The sequence below is a fragment of the Phalacrocorax carbo genome, chromosome 1, assembly GCF_963921805.1.
Source record: "Phalacrocorax carbo chromosome 1, bPhaCar2.1, whole genome shotgun sequence".
NCBI lineage: Eukaryota > Metazoa > Chordata > Aves > Suliformes > Phalacrocoracidae > Phalacrocorax > Phalacrocorax carbo.
The window spans coordinates 33,306,240-33,315,839 of NC_087513.1; the positions used below are offsets into that span (position 1 = coordinate 33,306,240).

The 9,600-nt window shown below is 46.7% G+C and overlaps 1 protein-coding gene across 1 annotated transcript in view; it reads right to left on the reverse strand.

Moving 5' to 3' along the window:
- Positions 1–8,711, reverse strand: part of PRICKLE1 (prickle planar cell polarity protein 1) — a 69,409-nt gene extending 60,698 nt beyond the window's left edge. Inside the window, exon 1 of the mRNA XM_064448051.1 lies at positions 8,418–8,711. The gene's annotated coding sequence lies outside the window, so the exon portion shown is untranslated. The remainder of the gene's footprint in view (positions 1–8,417) is intronic.
- Positions 8,712–9,600: the final 889 nt, after the last annotated feature.

Below are 9,600 nucleotides of genomic sequence, written 5' to 3' on the forward strand. Positions count from 1 at the left end.
CGAAAAGAAACAAGCACAGCAACTGATATCTACAACCTAAAGTCACAGTGGCACATTGAACAATTTTAGGTTAACCAGACTCTCTTAAAAATAGAAACCAGAGGCTGGGCTCTTCTCTCACCCCATTTTACATGTCTTTACTTCCATTGATTTCAAGTGGAGTTCTTCACAATTTATGCCATTGTGAGAGGAGAATCAAGCCTTGTGTGTTTGAAAGGAAACAGCAGACATGTTTCCCACCAGAGTGCAGGGGGAGATTTTAAAAAAACACAAGTATATGAACTGTGAAACCGATAGAGTACACAAGCAAAGGCAGGCAAAGAGGCTCTAGCTGGGGGTGGTGGTGGGGAACTTGCAGCTTATCCAGGGTTTTTTTGAAGGCTTGGGATTGGCATTAAGAAGTCTGAAGCCCAGTCATTAAACTGGCTTTAAAATAAAATTTTAGAACTAAATATTGCATTTTCTTTCCAACAGACATAATTGGTTTATACCTTCCCACAGTTATTCCATAACATGAGGAACAGGCTGTTTTCTTTGTGAAGGACACAGACTTTCCATTCCCAGAAACTGGGAAGTGGGGGTGTATGTGTGTGTGTCAGAACTATTTGCATCATCAGAAACGGTGCCGAACCATCACTCACACCCAGGCTCAAACAGATGATCTTCCAAAAGCCTTCAGGATCATCCTGACAACTAATATTACCATAGTTAGAAAAAGCAACACTTGTGACTGGAACTCAAGTCAGACAAGTACTAGATGATTTATAGGTGACAAAACCACTTCATAGTTTGGACCCATGGCACAACAGAAGCTACAGCTTTATGGCCTTTTTTTTGGGTAGCAGTGTGTGGTTCAGAAGCTGCTCTTTGACCACCCCGGTGGGCAACCCTGTGTGCTAACACAATCATTGTACCAGTCTGTACTGATTTGGGAAGGTCACTCAAAACAAAAAAAGCACGAAAACCCCCAAACCCACAGTTTTAAACCATCTCCGCATCCCTGCTAAAGCTGTGCCAGCACAGCTAAGTGACCGTGCAAGGGAAATAGCTTGAGTATTTTACAGAGGAAATACAGACTTATTTCATTATTTCATCAGGTTTCTATACCACAGTAATGCAAGACTGAAGTCATTCATACTCATCCAGAGTCCAACACCGACAGAGTAGTACTGTAACTGCTTGTTTGGAAATGCTTTTCCCCCACCTTCACTCATGTGCACAACTGGTGTCACAGCTCACATGCTGGTGTTTAAGTCTCCCCTGCACCGAAGTAGGAAGACACACCAGCAGGTTCCTTTTAAAAACAAGTCTAGATTCTCTTCTCACAATCGCATTAAATATTAGCTGGTTTCGTACACGACAAAGCAGAAAGAAGGTAAATGCACAGAACTGCACGAACGAGGACAACTTCTACCTGCTGAAAAAATGTTGCATAATTCAAGACATACCTGCTGATTTTAATGAGACCAGTTCTTTCAAAGCATTAGTCTCTTTCCAGAGGCCATGGGAAGATGGAAAGAAGCCCATGAACAAACACCTATACCTTTGAATATCCAACTTTGAGTGTTTTGGAGTTAGTATTTAGATGTTGAACACTGACTTACACATCAAAGTCAAAAAAACCAAAGCCTTAAATGAACAGGAGCCTGGTATCACCTCAACTCCTAAAATAAGGCCACCAAGTATACCTTTGTGCTACAATACCACAGTCAGAGTCCCCATCACATTGGTACCTAGATGTCTAATAAGACATCAACTAACAGGTCAAAAACAACTACAGCACAATACAAGACAGACAGGGAGACATTAAAAACTAACCTACCAAAATTACAGCCTAAAAGGTGGCAGATTCAGAACTAGGCAATAGAGCTCTGAGTGTCAGGGGAGATTTTTGCAAAGACATCTGAAAAGCAATAAATCTGCAGTAATGGAACAGAAGCTGGTTTGTCACTGTGGTCACTTCAGTTCAATCAAATACCCGCACTGCTCAAGTTCAATATATTAACAGCTACTCGAAAAATGTGAAGACCTGTTCTTGCATGAAATCAACGGTTTTATAGAACTGGAAAAATCATATATTGAGAAAGAAATGGGCTATTAGCCCGGACTACTGACCTACAGCTTCACACCACCTGAAATCCCCTGCAAAGGCTGTCCAAGCAGATTGTCTATATGCAAGGTCAGAGGGTAAAGCTTGACGCTTACTGGATTCACAAACAGCTAAATCAACCATTCAGTTCACTAACCTACTCCGCAGCATCCTTCACTGTGAGTGCTTCCACAGCTTTTTAGCAACTCATACTTGAGCACAACAGCACTATGTAGGGCTCCCTCTTACCATGAGGATGCTCTCTCCAGCCTCACCCTTGTACACGGCTCCCTTCCCCACAGCCTCCGAAGGGGAGGCCAATGCTGCGCGAAAAGGGGCCCGCACTCTGGGATCTGACTGTGGAGAAGAGCTGCTGTAGCACAGCTGCTTGCCTTTTTTAGGCAGCTCACATTTCTCCTGAATAGTAGTGGCACCTCCTAGTAGATGCCTACTGAAATCCAAACCTACACTGAGCTGCTGAGGGGGCAGAACAAAGCTGCATCCTGGGTAACACATCCTTACCAGGCTGGAAGTTACATAGTTTTCTGGTACCTCGGTACAGATGAGAGCCTGGTCTGCTTTCTACATGTTTGGCAGTACTCCAAGACATTTGCTGGCTATTGGCCTGCCAAGCTGTTTAGGCTTATAAGTTCCTTTGCACCCGCTTTATACTATTAATTTTGTTAAATATAAACATATCCTCCGTGTGTCTTATTCCCATACTCCATATGCACAGAACGAACTCATTTCAGTCCTAGGATGAATGGGAACTCAATATTTATCACTCAGATCCACCATGCTTTGCAAACAAGACTGAAAAAAAAACCCCTCTCACAATGAAGTTACCCCTATGATCTTTATGTTGAGCGAAGCATGAGAAAACAGTTCAAAGCTCTCAGAAAGCCATATGTGTACTTTTGGAAAAGACATCTGCAATTCACCAGTAAGGTTCTAGACCTAGCATAATTCATTTAGCAGTCTGTATAAATAGATGCAAATACACTAGGTTCAGACATTTCTTAAATGCCTTCACAAAATTCACTTTCAAGTATATGAATATTCACACTTTGAATAGTATTCTCTCCTTGTGAAGCTTTTATTTCCCTACAAAAATACCGATTCCTGCAAGGAAGCTGAAATAGAGTAAAAATATATTAGCCCTAAAGTATACACACAAACACATGCCATTTTTTACATAAACACTTTTGAACTTCTGGGTGATTAACAATAACACTTGATTACAAAAAGAGATCTTTAAAAACATTTTCACTAATCATGCGCTAATTTTTAACATACTTGAAAACAAAAGTCAGCTTTTGCTGCTGTTAGACAAGTTGTTCCACACTTGAAAGTGCAAGAAGGCTTTCAATTTGGGCCATGGGTGAGGGCAGCATCCCACTAGCCCGTGCGTTCAACAGGTTGAGCAAGGGTGCCCTGGTACCTCAGCGGAGCCTCTTGCTGAATTACCACTACCTCTGTCACAGAAGTACTTTGTTAATGAAGAGGTAAGGGGAGGGTAAAATGGGTAAAGCTGAAAAATTACAGCACTTTTGTCAGAGGTGGTTTAGATTGCTTCAGCAAGGAGCATGGGACTACAGGAGATGCGCGTGCTTTCAGGAGTGGTATAGCGGTGTCTGTCTAGACATGTTTAAAGATTCAACTGCACAATTCTTAATGTGCAAGTTTTTCATTTCAGTCTTCTTAAGACTGGTGACAGAAGATGCAGCTTTCCTACAGAACAAGAGGATGCAAGAGTCCTACCACGCAGTGTGATCCGAAGCCTACGTTGCTATATTCATAACTGCATCTGCGTTCTTATTTTCTTTTCAAGGCACTCAAACACCTTCAGAAATGAAGATGTTTGGACAATGAAGACTCCCTTTAAGAAAATCTAAGGGATGAACATCACCTTGCTTAAAAAAAAAAATTCAAAGTTTTATTATAAGCACCATGATATTGACATGCAGATTTTTAATCACGCTAGCTGCAATTATACAAATCAGTGATTAAACCCACCAAGAAGTCAGTTTTTTGTATACACCACATTAACACGAACATTAGTCATGGATTTGGCACGTTTTTGTGAGAGAAGCCTAGTTCTGGAATCATGTAATACTAAGATTGGGGCTACCTGATGCAAGATTAGAAGGCAACAAGCTCAAAAAGGTGGTTATAAAAGCATCACAGGAATCAACGTTTATTTTAAATAACAGCAAAACAATCATATTTCAATATTTGGATGGCAGCTGGAAATGCTTTTTTGGCATGCGGCTGCTCCATGAAGCCAATAGTGTGTGTAACTGGAAACGTTTCAAAAAACCAGAATTGTTACTAAAGTCAAAGACCGTAATTGCAAGCTGTTGGATCTGTGCTTAGATAAAAGAGGGGCAACTGAATAAAACTGTTATAGCTATAAAGCTACAAGCACAACCCATAACACTCTTATCACGTCATTGCCAAGTCAGTACAACTGGAGAGCAAGAGAGTAAGGGGCGGTAGGGAGGGAAGAAGGAAAATGAAGGAGAGAAGCACACAAGGCAGAACAGCAAGAGCTATCAGGTGCTATAAATCAATGTTTCAAACACAAACCTTAGACAGGAGTGCATGACTTTGGTACAGAACAACTGAAATAACACAGCTCCAAGCTTTTGTTGATGCGTAACCTGCTGGAAATGAAAGGCCTGCCTGAGACTGTCTACCCCAGGTTTACCAGTTAGCAAAACACTGAGCTCGAGAGGTTCAAAATGATCTTGAGAAGCGGCAACTCACCAATCTCATGGTTATATTTAAGAACTTTTAAGGAGTTAGCCTTCCAGGCAGAGTTCCAAGAAAAGGTAAATTAGCAAAAATCTGTCATTTACAGATATTTTAAAAATACTGAAAATGTTTGTATTGGCTCATACCTCCTGTATCTGAGCACTTCACTCGTTTTGCACATTTATAAAAAGCCTTGCACAAGAACACGCTTGAGAAGTGTCGTCACTTTGTGCTAAGAAGTCAGTTGCTCATTTAGTTTTGCCAAAAGAAGTATAATGTATTTAGAGCACAATATAAACAAGCAAGATACAAAGAGGAAGCGTTACAGCAGACCACTTATGAAATTTTCTTCAGTAACTGGAAATATCCCTTGACAATGAACCAGCAGCCAAAGAGCTGTTTCTGTTAAAAAAAAAAGTGTAATTTTGGCAAATTGTGATCTGATAGTCTATCTGGGAATTTCTGCCAGAAATGCCACGACTTCAGTGTGCTATTACTTGCAAAACATGTTTCTTCCCATCATTCTTCAGCCATAAGGTGGGAGGGGGAAAGATGAGCCATAGCTGTGCTGTATCCTTCCAAGCTGGCTCTTCCCATTATACAACTCCTAATCCAAACAATTTAAGCACACAAGTAAAAGCTACTCATTTCTGTAAACATTTCCAGGAGCAGGACCTAAGCACGCATGGCTTACACCAAGCATATACTAATGGCTAGAGCTAACCTCAAGTTTACCTCTGTTTAAACAGCATAAGCAGAAGACAGTGCTGGCCAAACTGAAGTTTAAGCCTTAATACGAGGGGGTGAACTGAATATTGATATAAGCCATTATGCATCCATCTCATAATCAAGTATTCTTAATGCAACACTATATCATACAACAATTTTCCCAGAAACACAATGATGCTTTGTAATGATGAAAAAAAGAGTAATGTTTCAGAGCATGTTTTTATACCCCTCCCCAGCAGGGATCTCTTTACTTTAGGATAAGGTGGTGGTAGAAAACAGAAACAAAACCCAGCTTGTTTGTTTTAAATGGACTTCACCACTGCACATACAATTAACTCTGGAATGCACAAGACATGGCATCCAAGCAAACAGAGGCTTTAAATTTAAGTGCAACTCTCAGTCTGCTCTGTTAGAGGCTGCGTAGAGCAGCCGTTGACAATGTATTACGCAAGATCCATATTACAAAGGAAAAGGACTTTTAGGCTAGGATATAAAGGCTGCAGCATTAGAAAGGGTCAAAGCAATCTGCAGAGACATAATATGAACCAAAGCCATTTAAATTACTCTAAAATGTAGACGTTCATTAGCATAGAAAAGTTTCACAGAAAAACAATGACAAAGTAAAAGCCATCTGATTTTCATATGCTAATTAATTAAATATGTCAAATGCATTTAATCTCTTATTATAACCATAGGGGGAGACAGACCAAACTCTTGAAGTTCTGAAAAGCCAGGTCATTAGCATGCTGAGTCATTCTTCAGATCTCCTCCTTACACACAAATTTAAATTCCCAACTTATTATATAGGTAAGTAAAACCCAGCTGCCCCCTCCATTGCTCCTTCTTTGGAAGGCACTTGCTATACACCCCACTCCTGGATTCCGAATGTCTTATTAAATGTTAGAATGAACTCATTTGCTAGGGAAAAATGAAAAAAGCACAGAAGCCGTTTTGCCAAAAGCCCGAGTTAAACTCCCCAGTCCCCGTAAGACATAGAATAAGCCAGTTGAAAATGAGGTTAATAACATTCTTGCGCATATGGATGAAAATCCACACATAGTTTGTAGTCTTTTGCTTTTAAGTTCAGGTGACATTTCTAGCCACTTCTTGCCTTTCCAAACAAGAGAAGGGTTCTGATGTTTATGTAAGGCTCTTCTTGCTTAATAAATCTTAAATTGAAACAGATTTTTTTTTTAAAACAATTACCCTCTTCAGAGTTATCATACTACAGGATATTAGGAAAAACCAGACTCTCCTGTTGCTTTTACCCACATCTGACTCCAATCTTAATAGTTTAGCTATTAACCCTGTAAGGTCCCCACACACACACCTTGCCCAGTCCACGTTAAAATTTTTATATGACTGATCTGGGCTTACTCATTACAAAACCTTTTGTTTTACAGAAAGAGAGCGGCTCCGTGGACCTTGATTTACAGGACACAATTAACTGTGCTCTTGGCAGAGCTGCACCAGCCCGGCTCATCCGGGGCTCTCTGCGGTGAGAAATGAAAGAATCTGTCACTGCAGTCAGAGTAACTGCTCTCCTTCTCTCCTCTCCCCTTCGGTCCGTTTCCAAGCCTGCTCTGACCTGCTGACATTTTGGGATGAAAACCTGGCTGCTGCAATATACCTGTGCTCTAAAGAAGTAATATAAATAACAATATTTCCTCCTAGAAATAATAACTGGAGCTAAAGGGGGGGAAAGCACATCCTGCTAGAAAATCTCAACAGTCATTCTGAGTTTGCCATGCACAAACATGCAGTTTAGAGACCTCAGTTACCAGCTAAACAACAAAACCAGGGAACTCTGCCGGCAGTAACGCTAGCCATTTATTTTTGCCACCTTTTAGGTTTTAGTGTGTAGGGAATATGCATTGTTAACCTTCAAATCCTCTGTATAAACATTTCTCAGAGAGCTTGTAAAATATCCCCTGCTGCGTTTCCTGGCTCTCCAGTTGATGGCATTTAGAAACACTGGTACTTGCGGGTGCTTTATTTTGCTTTCCTCGGCCACCCCCCGCTGGGGTACAATGACAGATTCCCGTCCGAGGCCAGACCCGGCCTCCCTAGGCTCGGACCACAGCGAAGACGCCCTAGGCTCAGCCCAACCCGGTCGGATGATAGATGGTGGCTGCTGGTGGTGAAATCCCGCCGTGGGAATAAATATTCTGGGAGATGGGGCTCGGGGAGTGTCCATCGCCCTTCCAGAGAGCTCTTCGTTGAGGAAGGGGAAAAATAAACGCGTACTTGGGCTAGGTCGGTGCTGCCCCTCAGGCACTGTCGGGGCGGGGGGACGGGGACCCCCCAGTAACACAGCGCGCTCACAGCGGGGGAGCCCGAGAGGTGCCGCCGGGACGGCAGACCGAGGTCGCCGCCCCCCCCCTCCCCGGTCCCCCGCTCGGGGCTGGAGGGGGCCCAGGCGCGGACGCTTCGCCGGGGAGAAGGGGGAGGCTGCCTGCGAGAGGCCAGTTGTCACCCCACTGACAGGCAACAGCTGAGCTCCTGCATCTGGATCCTCACTCAGACCGGCGGCCCCGCTCCGCCCGGCGCACCGAGCCGGCGCCGCGCCGCCCCCTCCGCGGGTCTCAGCGGGACCCACCCCCGCCCTGCCGAGCCCGCAGCCCCCGTCCCACAGCAGGACGGCGCTACTCCCGCGGGGCTCACGAGTGCCGGCTCCGGGCTCGGCCGGCTCCGTGCGGGCACCCCGCGGCGGGGCAGAGCCCAGGCGGGGCGCAGGACCCCCGCCGCACCGCGGCACGGTCCCGGCTGCGGACGGCGCCCCGTCAAACCCGCCGGGCGCCCCGCCGCCTCCCCCTGCTCCCAGCGGCGAGAAGCCACTTACCCTCCCCGCAGCGCGACCGAACCACGGCGACGTATTCCCGGGTGGCGGCGGGGTCCGTCACACCGGCAGCGGGGTTCGCCACACCGACAGCGGAGGGGGGACAGACGGACAGCCAGCCAGCTCTGCCCCGCGGAGTCAGCGCAGGCGGGAGACGCGCATCTCCGGCAGCGGCGCCGCGGAGGGAGGGATGGAGGGACCGCCCGGCCGGAGCCTCCGCCGCTGCCGGTGACCGAGCCCCGCGCCCGCTCCCCGCCCTAATGGGGCTCCGCCGCGGGGCGGCCGGCGGCTCGGAAAACCCGGCGGGGCGGGGCCCGGGGGCGGGGCCGGCCGTACCCCCGCCCCGGCCACGCCCCTCTGCCCGCCGGCGGGGCGGGGCGGGGGGGAGGCGCGCCGCCGTTTGAAGCTCACGGGGGCACGGCGAAATTTTCGAAACCCCCTTTTCCCACCGGTTTGGGAAGGTCGGGGAGCGGGCGGTGGGCGGGCAGGCTCCCCCCGCTCCGGCTCCCCCCGCTCCGGCTCCCCCGGCCAGACGGAGCTCCGAGGCCGCTCGGTGCGCCCCTCGCCGCCGCTTTCCCCGGGGCAGCGGGAGAGGGAAGGTTAATTAAAAACTTCTCCCGCTGCTCCGTGCAGAGGTGGGTGACGGAGCTCGCTCCGACCGTGTTTGCGGCCCGCGGTGTTGCCGGTGGGCTGCGCGTAGCCGCCGGTTGCACCCGCGGGGCTGCTGGGGGGGCCGGGGCGCCGGGCCAGCACCCTCCTCGCCACTCGCCCCTCGCCTCTCGCCCTGCCGGGTGTGCGGAGCCGGCAGGCTTAAAAATGCTCCCTTTGGCGGCGGGGGAGGGGGGGCACTTCCCAAAGCAAAGGTGTTAACGTGAATGAGGTGGCAAAACGAATGCGGTAGGCATCAAAGGGGCACTGAAGTAGGCAGGTATACGTTTAAACCCCTTCTCTTATATTGTTATCACCAGTTTTAGCACCTGTTTAAGCTATCGGAGTTTGCAGCCCTTGTTCCAGTTGCTTGCACCTTTGAGCAACATGCATTGAGCTCCTGGTTCTCTAGTGGTCTCACACAGTTTAAATCCTCTACGAAAAAAATCAGAGAGAAGCATGAGTAACAATGAAGACGTTTAATCAAATATTATATTTTTCTCTGTAGATGCAAATTGGAAGGTGAGATAATTTTACC